The 17,614-nt window shown below is 45.2% G+C and overlaps 3 non-coding genes across 3 annotated transcripts; all 3 read left to right on the top strand.

The window, feature by feature from the left end:
• The first annotated feature begins 2,872 nt into the window (after window positions 1–2,872).
• Window positions 2,873–2,943, top strand: Trnag-gcc (transfer RNA glycine (anticodon GCC)). The gene has a single exon. It is a non-coding gene; the product is annotated as a tRNA-Gly (tRNA).
• An 82-nt stretch (window positions 2,944–3,025) lies between these two features.
• Trnag-gcc (transfer RNA glycine (anticodon GCC)) lies at window positions 3,026–3,096 on the top strand. The gene has a single exon. It is a non-coding gene; the product is annotated as a tRNA-Gly (tRNA).
• Window positions 3,097–3,172: 76 nt separating this feature from the next.
• Window positions 3,173–3,243, top strand: Trnag-gcc (transfer RNA glycine (anticodon GCC)). The gene has a single exon. It is a non-coding gene; the product is annotated as a tRNA-Gly (tRNA).
• The last annotated feature ends 14,371 nt before the right edge of the window (window positions 3,244–17,614 follow it).

Below are 17,614 nucleotides of genomic sequence, written 5' to 3'. Positions count from 1 at the left end.
AGTGTGTCCGGGCCCAGTATTCGGGGGACAAGGCATACTAACTTCGGGTCGCTTGGTTACACGGCAATACCCGCCTTATGGGGCTCTTAGCGCGCTGAACTGTAGGAGTGGACGTGCTATTGTGGTGCTCAGGGTGGACTGTTTCCGCGAACCGATGAGAAAACAAGAGGATAAACACGAGGAAGGAGCGGACATAGCACAGGAAACGAAGAAATTTAGAATGTGGTGATAGTTTTAAAGTGTTCAATAATCTCTTTCTCTCTGTCTCTGTTACTCTCTCTCTCTCTCTCTCTCTCTCTCTCTCTCTCTCTCTCTCTCTCTCTCTCTCTCTCTCTCTCTCTCTCTCCTGTATTCTTCTCTTTTTTATTCTTTTCTTTTCCTTTCTTAACTTTTCTCTTCTCTTCTCTTCTGTTTTCTTTTCCTCCACACTCCCCCCCCCCCCCTTTCCCCTCCACGCAGGACGCCTTATCTTCTCTTTAAGCAGGAAAAAGTTTTACAGGTACAGGACTCGGAAGCCGTCGAGAGCTGGACACAAATTTCTTTCCCAAAACCACTGTGGGCCTCCTGTCAGCTGGCGAAGACCTCCTGGCGTCACGTGAAGGAGGGAAGGAGGAGAGGGAAGGGTTCAGGGAAGGGTGAAGAGGGGCGTTGTAGGAAGAGCCGAGTGCCGTCCTGAAGGGGAAAAAAAGCCATATGGGAGAGAGAGGGATTATACGAGAGGAAAAGTTCACGTCTTGGAGAAAATGGGAATTTGTTGGAGGAAATAGAGTCTTTAGGTTAGAAAGGAAGAAGGAGAGGTGGAAGAAAGGGAGACGGAAGGAAGGAAGGCATTACAGGGTTAGAAGGAGAAGAAGGGAAGATTTTTTGGGGGACGAAAGAAATGAAAAATGCAATTGAAAAGTGACGAACAAGTGAATGTAGAAAAGGAGAGATAGAAAGAAGGAAGAAAGGACATAGTTAGAGAATAAGGAGAAGGAAAGGAAGTATTATTGGAGGAATCACGTAAAATAGAGGAGGTGAGGAAGCAAGATCTATAGAAGAGAACAGCTTTAGTATTCTGTGGTGGAGTGAGATGGAGGAAGGGAGGAGGAGTTTAGGTGGAGGGAATGTGGGAGGAAGAAGAGGAGGTATTTCTGGAGGCAAAGTGGTGGTTGGGAGAGAAAAGTGAGAGAGGGATGTGGGAGAAGAGAGAGGAGAGAAAGGCTTAATATGCTGTGATGAAGGACGAGAAGGAGGAAAGAGAGGAGCGTGGGAGGGAATGTGGGAGGGAGTGGGGAGAGAATGTGGAGGAAAGGAGGATGGGGGGGGAGGTGACGTGGTGCGTGACAATCATTGTTTCAACCCCCTCCCCACCCCCGTTCCACCGCCCCCACCCCCACTCCACCTGCATGCTTCCCCCTCCCCCCTTTCTTCCCTCCTCTTCAATGCCTCCAAGCCGCTCCTCCTCAAGTTCCTTCCTCCTTGCATACTTTTTCTTCTTCTTCATGTTCTTCTTCTTTTTCCTTTTCCTTTTTTCTTTTCTTTTTTTTGTCTACCTCTTCTTCTTCGTCTCCGTCTTTGTCGCCTTCTTCTTTTTCTTCTTCTATTTCTTCTTCTTCTTCGACTTCGTCTTCTTTTTCTTCTCCTGCTTCTTCGACTATTTCTTCTTCTTCTTCTTCTTCTTCTTCTTCTTCTTCTTCTTCTTCTTCTTCTTCCTCCTCCTCCTCCTCCTCCTCTGCTTCCTCGTCTTCTCTCCTTGTTGTCTTTCTTCCTCCCTTTCTCCCTCACACACATTCACTTAGACACTTTCAGCTCACCCCCTTTCCTCCTCCTCCCTTCTCCTCCTTCCCTCCTGTTCTTCCTCCATCCCTCTCCTTCCTTTCACCTCCTCCACCACTCTGGCTCCTAATTTATCATCGCTGCCTCTCTTCTCTTTTATCTTCGCCTTAACTGTATCTCCTTATTTACTGCCTCGTCCTCTGGTCACTTATCTCCCACTTTTACTTCATTCTAGTTTACTTTTTCATTTTGGTATAAGTATTTTTTTTTATTTTTTATACAAGGGTTGCTTTTTTTTAATTAGTTTCGTTTACATCACCACCAACACCTCATCACCTCCATACCACTATCACCACTACCACCACCACCTCCTTCCTATCACCTCACCACCACCACCACTTTATCTTCACTATCACCGCCGCACCTCACCTGAACCTCACCTTGACGCAAATGAGGAGATAAGTTCAGGACCTTCATCTTCCCATGTGCCTTTACGAAGAGATAAGATTGAGTGCACACCTTCAGCTGGATAGATAGATAGATATATAGATAGATAGATAGATGAATAGATAGATAGATATTTGGACGAATACATTGAGTGTTGGACAAGCAAATATCTAAGTAGGGTTTTAGGTGGGTATGTATATAAACTGTTCATTAGTTTGGCAGGTAGATATTTAGGCAGGCAGATAGTGTCTCGACCACAGGACTTACTGTAGAAAATGAGAAAAAAAAAGAAAATTCAGTGATCGAACACAAGTCAGTTTGTGGGGTGACAGGTGAAAAGTTGCATATAGTGGAGTAGTAACGCAATAATTAAATGGCTTAATGTATACAGACAAAGCAGAAGAAATTTGTAAAAGCGTTGCACAGGGAGGACTCCGTGAACTCGGTTGTCAGGTATTCCTTAATAATTAAGGTTCAGTCTCTTAGGTATGGCGAATCTTCGCAAACAAGGCTGACCGCCCTTAAGATAAGCCCGTATGTTGACGTCTTTCCCGACCCTCAAAAGCATCGGGGGTTCAGAAAAAGGATTCTTGGCTGTTGAGAACATTCTACCCTTATAAATCAAGTGTCTTATATTATTTAATCATTATGTCGGATATATAAATAAGCATCGGTGGTTCAGTGGTAGAATTCTCGCCTGCCACGCGGGAGGCCCGGGTTCGATTCCCGGCCGATGCACAGTTTTACGCACTCTTACATTTTTCTCATTTCATTTGTTGCTTTGAGTTTCAAAATGACTGCACGATCTCTGCTAAAGTAAGCATCGGTGGTTCAGTGGTAGAATTCTCGCCTGCCACGCGGGAGGCCCGGGTTCGATTCCCGGCCGATGCACACTTTTATCTATTATTTACATTTTATTTTTAGCTTTGGCTTTCACTATTACAATGCACAATCCAGTCGTTCTTAAGCATCGGTGGTTCAGTGGTAGAATTCTCGCCTGCCACGCGGGAGGCCCGGGTTCGATTCCCGGCCGATGCACATTTTCTTTGCATCTCCTTTTCTATTTTTATCGGCAAATAATTCGCAAGGACAGTGCTCGGAAACAGGATCCACACAGCATTCTACAGTTTCGCCGCGGCTGCATTGGAAAAAAAAAAAAAGGATAAAGAAAAACGAGAAAGAAAATTGAAATCTGATAGGTTATAGGAAACTATTTATAGAACACAGACCTTGCTTCTATTTTCCTTCCCTTTTCCTCTGTACCTTATCGGGCCAGGATGCGTCCACGCCTTAAAGGGGGAAATCTGCAAGCTCTCTTTACGAGTAAACGTGGCGACAAAATCTTAGGTGTACTGAAAACGGTGAACGATAAATAAGCCTCATTACCTGTGCAGAAGGTTCTCTCACAGGTATGTTTATTCGAGGAGTTAGTGTTGTAATCATCACAGGTATATTAAATTCATCGTTCAGAAATTAGGTTTTATCCATAAATCTCTACAGTTTTATTCTCTCTCTCTCTCTCTCTCTCTCTCTCTCTCTCTCTCTCTCTCTCAAAAGGTCCATGGCAAAGTTCTTTCCTCTTTTATCTTTTTTTTCTTACCTATTGTTCTTCTTTGACGATTTATTTCTTTTCTTTTTTCTTCCATTCCTTCATTTTCTATCTCACTTTATCTCCTAGAACTCGGAGGACATACGAACAACCATTCCACTATATGATAAGGAGGAGGAGGAGGAGGAGGAGAACGCGGACTAAGAAGAGGAAAGAAAAGCAGAAGAGAAGAGAAAAAATCAAGACAGACAAAACAAGCCAAAAAGAATAAAGAAAAGGAAAGGAGGAGAATAAAGAAAAAAAAGATGGATGATGAGGAGAAGGAGGATGGTCGGAATGACTGGCTGGATGTCTGGTTATCTTTGCAAGCGAGAAAAATGAGAAAAATGAAACAGTCTAGACCTGCTTTAGACTCACACAAACTGGTAACAACACGCGTGGCCGGGCCGATAGAAAGTTACTCTTCGTTTGTGCTCTCCGCTCACCCCTCGCCCCTCCCTTCACCCCCGGAACCCCTTCACAACACGCCACGACCCGGGTCAGAGCGTGCAAGGGGGTCGTGTGTGTGTGTGTGTGTGTGTGTGTGTGTGTTAAGGGGTTTAGTTTAATAAGAGGAAAGTTCAGTAACGAGAGAGAGAGAGAGAGAGAGAGAGAGAGTATTGACGTGCCCCAGAGTGCCACACGTCACCTGGCTGCTCACACTGCTCCGATAACCTGATATTTGCCCTCTGAGGCCTGAAGGTCGCCTCCATCAGTAGTCTGTTCACGCCACGCACACACGAAATAGGCCGAGACTGATAGAAGGCTGGGCCGGCAGGATATGACGCTGCGGGGAGGGGCTGGAGGCTGTCTAAGGGGTGTAAAGGAAGGAGGCTGCGAGGTGATGGGGGGCGTGGGGTGATGGTAGGTGGTGAGAGTATGAAAAAGGGGTGAGGAAAGTTATGGAAGGGGAAAGGAGTAGGGGCGGTGTGGAGTGTGACTGAGGGGCGTAATGGGGGTAACGGGGTAGGAGACTGCTGGGGAAGGGGGAGGCGCGAGGTGATGCTGGATGGCGAGCTAGTATGAAAATGGTGTGAGGGAGGTTATGGAGAGGAAAAGAGTATAGTGGTGTAGGTGGGGAGTATGACTTATGGGCGGGAGCGGGGTGAAGGGTTATTAAAGGGCAAAGAGGAGGGTGGGCATAGGGGAGGAAGAGTAGTTGTGGAATGTGACAAAGATGCAACAGGAGGCAGGGGAAGATGAGCGATGATCCGGAGACTGAGATCTATAGGTATTCAAAAAAGTTAAGGATTGTTAATAGTACTGGGAGAGGGAGAACGAAGATGAGGAGGAGGACGAGGACGAGGAGGAGGACGTAGACGAAGAGGAGGAGGAGTGTGTCTAGTGCATGGTTAGTATGTCTTGGATATGAGATCAAAGACTAGTATGATGATATGTAGGGTCAATAGGATCATAATTCTGGCAGTTTTCTCTCAAGCTTTCTCTTAGGAGGTTACGTGGAGGCTATAGTCTTAGCTCTACACCTGTGGCCTTACCTGCTCAGTCTAAACCGGTTGTGGCCAGGTATTCTCGTGGTGCGTATGGTTGTTCATAGGTACCAGGGTTTTTTTCCTATAATCTCTTAATAACTTTCTCTTAGTCGTGGTAGATGCAGGCGATGAACTTGGTTTCTACACCTGTATGGCTTTCTCATCCTATCCAATCCAGAGGTAAGCATGAAAAAGAATGTATGGAGGGATGTATTATTTAAACTAGTCATACATTTTTTTAATTGTAGGTAGTCGTGTTTTTTGGGGGGCATGGCAATTTTCAGTCGTATTATTATTTTTAGTGGACTATAGACACTTTTTTTCTCATAGGTATTTGTTTCCCCCATTCAGTATTCTGGGAAGGCATGCAGAGTCGAGCGGCTTTACAGAAGGGTCGTGACACGTGTGCAGGGAAACGTGTATGTTGCGAGTCGACGCTGAAATTTAGGGAGACAGACGCCCAAAAATCCCTTTTATTGTAGAGACTATTTTTTTGCAACGTACTCCGGGAAAGCGTGCAGAGTCGAGCAGCTTTAGACAAGGGCTCGGGACACTCACGGGGAAACGCATAGAAGCTCGACAGTGGAATTTAGAGAGACGGACGCCCGGCCATCCAGTTTGCAGACGGAACCAATGGTGTTGAGACTCGCCGGTTCTCGGGATGCGTGGAGGGGCGAGGGAGACATGGGCTGCAGGGGTCTGGAGAGTTAGGTGGTGTTGTTGGGGCGGAAGGGCTTGTTTGATTTGTATTTGAGTGGGTTGACTAGGGAGGGTCGGTAAGGGGAGACTTGCTTAGGTGGGCAGGGGCTGTTTGGAGACTGGTGGTTGGGGGGTTAGGGAAGAGGTGACTATGGTAGGAAGGAAAGGAGGTGCTTGTTGGGGTGAGCAGGGGGTAGATAGGGCACTTGTTGGGGTGTTGATTGATTTGGCCGTTAAGTGATAGGGTGTTTGTTGTGATAATTGCGCAAGTCAGGGTGATATTCAGTCTGCTGAAGAAATATTGTACTTTTCCCTTGTATTGAATATAGTATCACACACACACACGCACACGCACACGCACACGCACCCCCCCCCCCCCTCCCCACACACACACACACAAGAACGCGTTACCTTGGCTACCACCTTGCCGCCCCTCTTCACCAACACTTGTACACAACACTCGACACTATTAAAGAAGATTACAGTGACTGCGAGCACCCACGTACGAGTTCCCCCCATTCCTTACTCCTTTAGCCTGTCACCTCGTAGCCCAGAATAACTTACAAACGCCTCGCCCACTAACGCCAAGTGATTGTGGCTGTGGAGCATCAAGGGGTAACGAGGGACTTAAAAAAATGTTACCGTAAATTTAACACATGGTTTTGCTGGCACGGGTTCCGCCTTCTGTGTTTGATATGGTGTAAAAGGACGAGCAGCGAAGAAAGGCTATTGATAAGTGTGAAAAAGATAATAATAGATCATTCTAATAACAAGGATGGTAATATAAATAATAACTGACGATGATGATGACTCTAATAATAATAATAATAATAATAATAATAATAATAATAATAATAATGATAATAATAATAATAATAATAATAATAATAATAATAATAATAATAATAATAATAATAATAATACAAAGTAAAAGGAAGCATGGAAACTCTCTGGATATCAGCTCGGTTTATTCACTCATATTAAACGTTTACCATCCATATTAATTGTTCCTTTAGCTTTGGCCGTCCCCTCACCCTGCGCCGTCCCCTCGTAATACTCCGTCTTTAGTGGAGTGGGCTGAGCCAATTATGGTAACAGGGTAAGTGTACCTGCCGAGCCCCATCGCTGCCCAGGAAAGCTGTAATTTGGCAATAGGAAGGTATTTTTATGGAGAGCGTTACGTGTTTGTTCATATATTCATTTCCGACATTTTCCACAAAGAAAATCGGGCGAACAGGTGGCGTGGCGGCGAGGCAGTCCCGGTAATTAACCTGCGAGTGCTAAAAAGCCGACGCACGCAGAGCAAAGGAGTTGCGCGGCGGTGCCAAAAACCCGGGATGGACGAGGGAACTAAGGTCCATATTCTTAACGTATCGGGCCCCATTGCGACTATTCTCCAAAGCCACAGAGAAGATTAACCGAGTTTTGATGGGTACCTTTCCCGTTCAAGGAGCAGGTGTGTAAAACTATCGCCAGGCTCACAAAACAGTTCATGAAAGTTCCATCAATTTCTACGAGAGGCTTTTCAAACAGGCGAACTGAGCTGCCGATACGTTTATGAATACTCGCTTCTTTCATAAGTCTTGTCCAGGGAGGCTGAACACATGCACTTCCATCACCCGCCCATTGCACCGACTTTAAGTTAGCGAAATAAAGAGGAACAAAGTTGACGTGAAGTACAATATACTCCTCGTGTTGTCTTTATTAAGGAGGAAGAGAAGGGGAGGATGATGTTTAGAGTGCAGGGAAACGTTTCCGGTTGTCATATATACGGAGGAAAAGAATTAAGAAGCAGGGTGACGTGATAATCAGGACGGGGATGGTGCCCTGTGCACTGAAGGAGGGTGTCCTGTGCATGAGGGGAGGGGCAAGTAGAGTGATGAGATGTAAAGGGGAATCTTTCTTATTGTCTTTAATATGGAGTAAGGAAGGGGCAAGATGAAGAGACACAAATAAGGACTTCGGTGATATATCTACAGTGCGTAGTAGGAAGGAGGAAGTATTGATTCTTTAAATGCGCGTAACTTTTCCGAGAGACTAAATGAGAGGAGGGTGTAAAGTGACATGAAGTACGGAGAGAAGGAATGTCTGTCTGTTGTCATTATTTGCATGAAGGAAAGGAGGAAGCACTCACTATACAAGGAGAAGTTTCCTGGTATATACAAAAGTGAAAATGATGAGGACGAGGACAGTTTAAACGGGTCACGTTGTGTAACATTAGGAGGATTTTAATCTTATATACAAGCGAACTGTGGGAAGAAGTAAGTCTGCAAGGTGATGACGAGGACTTCTTTGTCGTATCGAAAGGCGAGGAGACGAGGACGAGGACGAGTTAAAGAGGGCAGACAGGGAAGACTCATAACACACACACACACACACACACACACACACACACACACACACACACACACACACACACACACACACACACACACACACACACACACACACACACACACACACACACACACTTTGCAGTAGACAGTAGGTGTAGGAGGGCGAGCTCGTCTTTGGCCCTCACACCTTCAAAGGGCCGCGTTTTTTTTCCCAACTTTGAGCGAGCCATCGTTGGGTGAGGCAACATCCATTTCACAGCGGAAGAATCTACAGTGTTATGCAGTAATTTAATATTCAGCGTTGTTTAGCTGCGCCTGAAGAGCCGTGGTTATGAACGGTCTCGATAGTTTAATCAAAATGTTCAATCTAACACTCATGCCATAAAGTGACTAGAGAATATAAATGTACAAAGGATTAATGTAATATATGTCTACAAGGGAAGGGGAAAGACATGATTACTATGGTGTTATCTTAGCGAAGGAAGCGTGTGTAACAGAGGCGGGGAGCGAGGCGAGGTGAATAGCGAGTTGATTCATCACCGGAAAGTCACAGGGAAAGAGAGACATAATCAAAGACTACAAATGAACGAGGGAGATAAAGTGGAACGTGCATAAGTGAAGGGAGTTAGAGACGGAAAGCGATCGAGTGCATACATTCTAAATCGCTCTGGAAAGGGATCAAGGCTGACACACGGCTCTTACATAACCTCCGACGTGAATTATTGTCAGTATCCGTAATTGCTTCGGAGATCATTACGATGTGCGGGCGATGAAGGAGAGATCGGTTCTGATACACTTCCGGAGCCAGTAATCTAAGGGAAGGGGGGAAGGGGAGCTGGGAGGTTGAATTACATGGATTATTTACGCGATGGGACCTTATCATCCCCACACCGGCGTCGGGGCTCACAAGGTGGTTGATTAAGGCAGGTAATGGATCGGAAGAGGAGTCACGGAGGCTCTGCGTGGTTGACGGAGGGCAGCCAACCGGTGTTTAGGTCTTGTGGTGAGGGTGACACACACACACACACACACACACACACACACAGTTACTAATTGTTTTTCGTGTCCCCAGGTAAAGATGGGCCCCGTGGCAGGTGACATCGGCTGCGGTAACGTGAGTGTGGATTGTTTATTCAGGTGTGAAGTTTGTTTGGCGTCGCTGGTATTGGTGTTGTTGTTGTTATCATCATCATTATTATCATCATCATCATCATCATATTTGTGAAAAGTGTTGGTCAAGTTCACAGTTATTAAAAAAAATCCGTCAGTGGAGGAAGGGGGAGGGTCGTGCACGTGTAAATGGGTGGGTGGAAGAGAGAGAGAGAGAGAGAGAGAGAGAGAGAGAGAGAGAGAGAGAGAGAGAGAGAGAGAGAGAGAGAGAGAGAGAGAGAGAGAGAGAGAGAGAGAGAGAGAGAGAGAGAGAGAGAGAGAGAGAGAGAGAGAGAGAGAGAGAGAGAAGCAACGCAGGGTTATCCGTACATGCAAAATCCTTCGTGATGGGATTAACTTGACATGCCTACCCTGTGAATCACCCGGGAAGACTCACAGGGAGGAAGACTTACCGAGGAAACAAAGAAGGGTGAAGGGGAGTAACGAGAATGTCACAAGAAAAGAAAACCAAAAGTGAAAACTAATACGCCTGAAGAAAGAGGAAAGGAAAGTGAGGGGAAGAAATGCAAAAAGTGTGAAAGGGTTAAGGCAGCGACAGTAAAGACGAAGAGACAAATAAAAAGAAGAAATGGAAACTGGAAAACATGAAAATCCACCAAAAAAATCTGACAAAGATGAATAGAAGGTTGAAAAGGAAAGTGAAAATTGAATGAAGTGGAGAAAGGAAGAGGAGAGACGCAAGAACAAGACTGATATAAAGCGAAGTAATTAGGAGGAGAAAGCAGGAGGAGGAGCAGGAGGAGGAGGAGGAAACATGAAAATATGGAAGAGCAGGTAACAGAAAGCCTATTGCCTGCTTTAAATAAGGTAAAGTTGGGGGCATACACTATATAGCTGCGTGTGGCCTCGGTGCTCATCTCCGTCGCATTTGATTGAAATTGTCGGGCACGTCTATGGACCGGTGGTCATATTAAAAACACTTGCTGCAGGAACGTGCGGGACCGTTCACTTCATCCCTGACGCAACAAAGTAGCGCCCAACGCGACTGTTAAAGAGTTTGATCGTTCGAGCGTCAACTACTCCTACAGGAAGGTTGTTCCAGTGGCGGATTACTCGCCTCGAGAAAAATCCTGCCGATAAATGTGCGCATTGCTTCGCCTGAATTCCTTGGCTTTATGTTTAGTTCACAGTAAACTAATCTCTTAAATACGCATTTAAGGTAAAGGTAAAGTTGGGGGCATTAGTTATCGCTGCGCGTGGCCTCGGTGCCCATATCCGCCGCATTGGCCCTTGAGCCTGTGGTGGGATGGAGCCCATCACCCCGGGACACAGGGCCAGTTTACCTTCCCAAGGTTTCCCCGGGTACTCATTTATCGACCACGGAGGCGCTAAAATACGCATTTATATTGTCTGTAAAATCCACTAACTGTAGTTTATTGAGAGCGAAGTAGAATAGAGAAGATGATGGTAAAAGAAGGACACAGATGGAAACAGATGAAGGAGGAGGAAGAGGAATAACGTTTAACATGTCTCAGAGGAAAGGAACGTGAAGCCACACGAGCAGACTTTAAGGTGTTCTGAGAAGGAACACGTGACAGGTGAGGCGAAGCTTACCTGTGTTGTGGGTACGAGACGGGACGGTGGAAAGAGAAGAAGAAGAAGAAGAAGAAGAAGAAGAAGAAGAAGAAGAAGAAGAAGAAAGAAGAAAAAAAGATGATGATGATGATAAAGAAAAAAAGGAAAAGGATGAAGATATAAATGGAAATTAAAACAACCATATAAAATTGAAGAAGAAAGTATAATATGAAATAATCATGTTGAGACGCAGTAAAATAAAACAAAATATAAGAACAATACTAAGAGGACAGGAAGAAGAAAGACCCGCAGAAGAATGAAAAGAGGAAGAGAATAAAAGCCTCGTGAATGAGAGAGAGAGAAGTGGAGGACGAAAAGCAGGAAAAGTGAAAGGAGAAAAGAAGAAGAGTGGAAGAGACGCACACCCCTTTAGGAGTTGGAGGAGGAGGAGGAGGAGGAGGAGTTGGAGGCGGCGGAGGAGGAAGAAGAAGAAAAAGAAAGACAGACTGGATTGCGAGAAGAAGAGATGTACCCACGTTGGTCTGTGTGTGTGTGTGGGGGGGGGGGGGGAGAGAGAGAGAGAGAGAGAGAGAGAGAGAGAGAGAGAGAGAGAGAGAGAGAGAGAGAGAGAGAGAGAGAGAGAGAGAGAGAGAGAGAGAGAGAGAGAGAGAGAGAGAGAGAGAGAGAGAGAGAGAGAGAGAGAGACGTGACGGAATGGACTGCTGGGAAGAACTATGCATTTATGTATGAATGTATTGTGTGTACGTATATGTGTATGTGTGTGTGTATGTGTGTGTGTATCATGCATTTTTGCGCGCTTTTATGCCATCATTATTATCTTTTATTGGTATTGTTGTTGTTATCCTTATTTTTGTTGTCGTTGTTATGTCTGTTGTTATTTATTGTTACTTTGTAAGTGGAAGAAATATAAATAACAGACTGACTTCGTGAACACCATCAGATATTTTATTATTATTATTATTATTATTATTATTATTATTATTATTATTATTATTATTATTATTATTAGTAGTAGTAGTAGTAGTAGTAGTAGTAGGAGTAATAGTAAATAGTAGTAGTAGTAGTAGTAGTAATTTTGTTATTGTTGTTATATAAAAACAAAAACAAAGAAGTGTTGATACTCCCCTCTTCACCATCATCATCACCATCGTTCGCAGCATCAGTTCACCTTCACCTCGTCGCCTCACGTCGTTTATCAGCTGTCTGCCCCCGCGGCGGGAGTGACGCTGGCTATTCTTCTCGATCTCACCCGTCACTTAACTCTTAATAAGAAAACTGCCGCTCCGTCTACTAACTCATCGCCGGTGTTCAGAGCAGACCAGTCACTCAAATGTATACAACCATTGGAGAAAAATTAGTATATATATATGTAAAGAAAATAAGCAAAATCAAGCGAATATGAGAACCGTTGCGGATTAAGAAATATAAATAAGAAGTTAATCCCCCTTTGCTTTATTATTTCATCGCCGCCGCTGAATACGAGAAACAACAAGGCGTCAGAGGGAGCCGATTACCCAAATGTTTGTAGCCACGGGAGAAAAAAAATGCCAAGAGGGAAAGAAATAGTGAAAAGATAAACTATGATGGATAGAATTTGTCCCATTGTTTCATTATTTGCTGCATGGCTGCCGCTGGATAAAATAAATAAGGCGTCAGAGGAAACCGATTACCCAAATGCTTACAGCCACGGAGATAAAGCAGTCTGGTATGGGGGGAACATAATGAAAATGGAAACTATGACGGATAAGAGTTGCGTCGTTACTGCAGTATTTCATCCCCGCGGCTCAATAAAAGAAACAAAAAGGCGTCAGAGGGAGCCGATCACCCAAATGTTAGCAGCCCCGGGAGGAAAAAGTAACAAGAGGGAAAAAATAATGGAAAGAAGAACTGTGACGAATAAAACTGTTGACTCGTTAGTTTATTATTTCATCCCCGCCGCAGAATTAAAGAACCAAAAGGCGTCAGAGGGACCGATTACCCAAATATTTGCAGGTACGCGAGAAAAAAATGTCTAGTATGAGGGAAAAATAATGAAAAGAGAAACAATGACGGATAAAACTGCTCCCCGTTGCTGTATGCTTGATGGCCGCCGCTGAATAAAAGACAGAAAAAGTGTCAGAGGAAACCGTGACCGTAACCGAGAGAAGCTGTGACGGACAAAACAGCTGGCCGGTTGTTGCACTATTTCATCGCCGCGCGGAATGAAAAGAACCAGAAAACGTCAGGCCGAACCGATTACCCAAACGTATGCGGCCACAGGAGAGAAAAAAAGTAGCATGCGGAGAAAATAATAGGAAGAGAAACTGTGATGGATCAAACTGCCGGCCATTTACAGCATCATTAAATCACCGCCGCTGAATAAGAGATGCAAAAAAGACGCCAGAGAAAACTAGTTAATCAGGTGTTTGCGGCAAAAGCAGTATTCAAAAGGAGAAAGAGAGAGATAAGAGACAGCAGCAAAAAAGGTGAAGGCACGAGTTATAATGACCAGTGGCAGCGGTCAGCAGCCAGCCAGATGCTTTCAACACACACGAGATAAATGGATTGAGCTAAATAGTGGGTGAGTGACCTGGCTGCATGGCGGGTGTGTGTGTGAGAGAGAGAGAGAGAGAGAGAGAGAGAGAGAGTAGGGGGGAGTGAGTGCGGGGTTTAGAGGTGTGGTGTTGGATTCTATTGATGATCGGAGTTGTGCAATAGTTTCAAACAGAGTGAGGGAGTTAGTTTTCTGTTGTTGGTTTTTCGGCAAGGGGAAACGTAGTGAGGAAGGGAGAAGATTAGGGGGCAGTTAGAACGAAGGGGGAGAGAGGAATGAGGGAGGTGAGGATGGATAGTGGAGGGAGAGAGTGCTAGAGGGAAGCATGGAGAGAAATTGGTGGGTGTAAGGGAGGAGTTGGTTGATTATTTGAAACCAGCAAGAGAGATAACTGAGAAAGGTCTTAACGTGTTAGAAAAGGTCATTAGTATTCTGTGTATGCGCTTAGATTTCTCTCCCTTCCCTCCTCTGCATCCTTTTCCTCCTTCACTCTTTTTCTATTTCTTATTGTTTTTTTTCTTCTTCGTCTTCGTCTTCTTTTTCTTCTTATTCTTCTTCTCTTTTCTTTTCTCTTTTTCACTTTTAATTTCTTTTTTCCTTTTTCTTTTCCTTTTTCTTCATCATCCATCATCTTCATCTTCACATTTTTTAACTATATTTCTCCTCTTCCTTTTCCTTCCCTTCCTCTTCCTTTCACACCTGCATCACACACCTGGCTCGGCCTCTCACCTGTCCTCCCCTGCCACATCATCACACACTCCCACGGCAAGTCATCACGTTCACCTGCCTCACGCTCTTACCACCTGTGCACACCTACGCTTCTACACACACCTTCAGCAGCCTCACGCACCTGTAAATCACCGCCCCCACACCTTTACCTGCCTGCACCTCCGTCATGACTTAAGTGAGGTGATAAAAATCTTCAGACGGAAAGTGAAAACGAACATAAGACCAAGGAGGCAATAAGGAAATGGAGAGAGGAAACAGCGAAAGTATAAACGAGTAAGAGAGAGAGAAAGAGAGAGAAGGAAAAAAAATGAATGACCTGTTGCCGCCTTCAGAGGCTAGACGAGACGGAGAAAGTAACTCATCTGTTAGAATCGAAAGAAAGTGAACTTGATGTGCATTCAGTGAAAGTACATACGCAAAAAAAAATGCAGGAGCGCAACATGTAAGCATCACCTGATCCCGAGAGAGAGAGAGAGAGAGAGAGAGAGAGAGAGAGAGAGAGAGAGAGAGAGAGAGAGAGAGAGAGAGAGAGAGAGAGAGAGAGAGAGAGAGAGAGAGAGAGAGAGAGAGAGAGAGAGAGAGAGAGAGAGAGAGAGAGAGAGATATTAAGTGAAGGAAGTGACGGTCGAGCTTATTTTGAAGGAGTCAATCGTGTTACACTGGACACTGATGATGGGAGCTTATCCATTCCTCACGCACTACGTTGGTGAAGAAAATGAGGCGAAGAGAGAGAGAGAGAGAGAGAGAGAGAGAGAGAGAGAGAGAGAGAGAGAGAGAGAGAGAGAGAGAGAGAGAGAGAGAGAGAGAGAGAGAGAGAGAGAGAGAGAGAGAGAGAGAGAGAGAGAGAGAGAGAGAGAGAGAGAGAGAGAGAGAGAGAGCCGCCTCGTCTGCTCTTCGGGTGTGGCAGTCCGATAAAATGGAGAGAAAGTTTTGGTTGTTCAGTAATGGCCGGCGTGTGACCTGGGAAATGGCCCGAAATGGTTTTGACAATGGCCGGGCCCCGAGGCGATTTAGAGCCGGATGGGGCGGCGGAGGGAGCACGGAGGGAAAAATTTGCATCCCCGTACTGCGGAAATATCACGAGCGACGCAGAATAATGGCAAATGGAAAAGGCGGCGCCTCTAACTCAGCCTCTAATCTCATAAGTAGATAATAAAGTGACTAGGAAATTCAATCCGCTCTAGTGCATTAGCGAACCAAGAAATATATCCAAATAGAATAAAAATGCAGATAATTCTCGATGTAAATTATTCTAAATATGAAGGAGTCTCGAGGCAAATAACTAGATAGAAGGTAACCAGGAAATGCAGAATACATCAGCACATCAGCAAACCACGAAGTCTAAGAACTAAGAACTCTAAGAACCAGGAGTTTATTAACCAAAAAGTCTATGAACCAGAATTCCAGGAACCAGAAGTCGATTTACAATAAGTCTAAGAACCACTAAAGCTAAGAACCAAAGTGGCTGAAAACAAACACCGCCGTCCACGCATTGCACTAGGAGGTCCCTGCATCCCTTACCCGGGGCTGAAGAGGCGGTCACGGCGTCTTGGCAGCGTGAGTGATGACCTGTTACCTGGCGTACCTTAGGGGCCGCGGAGGTCACCGGCCCTTCACCCCATCCACAGGTGAGGGAGGAAAAGGGCGAAGGCATACAAGGAAGAAGAATAAGAATGTAGTAAAAGGAGAAAGAAGAAAGTGAGAGTGAAAGGAAATGAGGAAAAGGAGGAGGAGACGGGTGTTGAGGTGGGGGAAAGGTAGCCGCCCCCACCGTTACCCCCGCCGCTTTGACCAACCTGCTACCATGCTCCTCCCCTCGCTAACAACTGGTCTTTGCACGTCACCATCAACTAGTACTGGACGGCTCCCCAGACTAGCTTTCAGAGCATGAACACGCGCGGGCCAGACGGCGCTTGTAAGAGGGGAGGTAAGGTCTTGCCAGGCTTGAGTTTTCATTCAGACTTGCCAGACTTCGCGGAGAAAGTCTGAGTTGTGTAACGACGCCCGTGTTTCTTAACGGGGCAGGAGTCGAGGGCCCGCCTTGAAATATCACCTCTTTATGGAATCGAAGTCATTGAAGAATCGTTACCCGGCGTCTCGGATCATCGGTGTGCAAAGAAACCGACCGGCGAACTCAGTGTGAAGAAGTCCAAGTGAAAGATCTGGCAAAGGGTTCTGTGAGGTGTGTACGTAAAGGAATGGAACTCTGAGTGAAGGAATCCGTTGTAAAGGATCGGGTAAAGAAGTGTATAGGAGCGAATAGGATTTAAACTCTGAGTAAAGAAACCCAAGGATTGTACATAGGACTCAGTAGGATGTGTTGAGAATTTGAACTTTTGTGGAGGATGTTTTGTGCTTACTACTCTGAACCCTCCCAGAAGAAAACAATGATATGAGGGTAGAATCGGACTCAGAGTGTAATGTAATTTTCTCCATCAGACTGTGTTGATCTTGGCCATATATTTCAAGACTAGAAACCACCTTGGCGAGGGAACAATAGCGGGATGCACTCAGTAGACCATCTTTGCAACACTTATTACTGAAGAAACACGCGAGGAAAAACAAACGTGCGTATTGTGAAGAAACCTGTTACCGCCCATCACAGCCCCTGCCACCGTCCCCTGCCACCGTCCCCTGCTGCCGCCGCCACCACAGCTCTCCCTTAACGCCTTCCCTCCCTCGCTGCCATTGCCTGAATTATTGATCCGCTGAAGGTATACAGGCTTTGCAGGGCCTCAGAACTCTGCAATCTCGCTGGGAACTATTGCTGCTTATTCATGCCTTCGACCCTTGAACCTGCTGAGACGCTCGTTGAGGCGCCGGCGAATCGTGTGGGTTGGGTGATATCTGTCTTTAATGAGATATACGAGACGGTAATGCGTGTCGCAAGTCTGTTACATGGTTCTTACTTGGTTGATTAAAACTATAGAAATATGCATACAAAAAAGGTATTACATATTTAAACGTTCGTGCTTACAGTGAAATTCCGCGTATCTCCTTCCATTGGGTAGCTGTTTGCATGCTAGTCTGTTGCTTCTAACTGATTGATTGAAGCTTTAACGGTGTTCATGAATATAGATTGCGTTAGGAGACACAACGGAATTAAGTAGATGGTCAGGTTACGTTGGAGAATTGTATTAGAAGTGTTCACGTCGTAAGAAGGAGGACATACAGAAGGAAGGCTGCTCCAGAGTTTAACTGCGAAAGGGATGAAAGAAAAAAATACTTAAGTTCATTATGAGTCTTAAAGTATAAGAAGATATTCACAGTAGATTTTTGTATTTAAGTAGTGTGTGAACTGTACAGCGAAATACGGTGTGTATCGTAC

This window comes from Eriocheir sinensis, chromosome 55, assembly GCF_024679095.1.
Source record: "Eriocheir sinensis breed Jianghai 21 chromosome 55, ASM2467909v1, whole genome shotgun sequence".
Lineage (NCBI taxonomy): Eukaryota > Metazoa > Arthropoda > Malacostraca > Decapoda > Varunidae > Eriocheir > Eriocheir sinensis.
The sequence above is the reverse complement of the archived record's forward strand: the minus strand, read 5'-3'. Positions and strand labels throughout refer to the sequence as shown.